The following is a 235-nucleotide window of genomic DNA, read 5'->3' as shown; positions in this document are numbered from 1 at the left end:
TAACTATGTATGATTATAACTAACACATGGTTTACATATGTAGACAGAGCTTCTATGTGTAACTATGTATGGTTATAACTAACACATACATGGTTTACATATGTAGACAGAGCTTCTATGTGTAACTATGTATGATTATAACTAACACATGGTTTACATATGTAGACAGAGCTTCTATGTGTAACTATGTATGATTATAACTAACACATGGTTTACATATGTAGACAGAGCTTCT

The sequence above is a fragment of the Priapulus caudatus genome, unplaced genomic scaffold (assembly GCF_000485595.1).
Source record: "Priapulus caudatus unplaced genomic scaffold, Priapulus_caudatus-5.0.1 Scaffold2226, whole genome shotgun sequence".
Classification (NCBI taxonomy): Eukaryota; Metazoa; Priapulida; class Priapulimorpha; order Priapulimorphida; family Priapulidae; genus Priapulus; species Priapulus caudatus.
The sequence above is the reverse complement of the archived record's forward strand: the minus strand, read 5'-3'. Positions refer to the sequence as shown.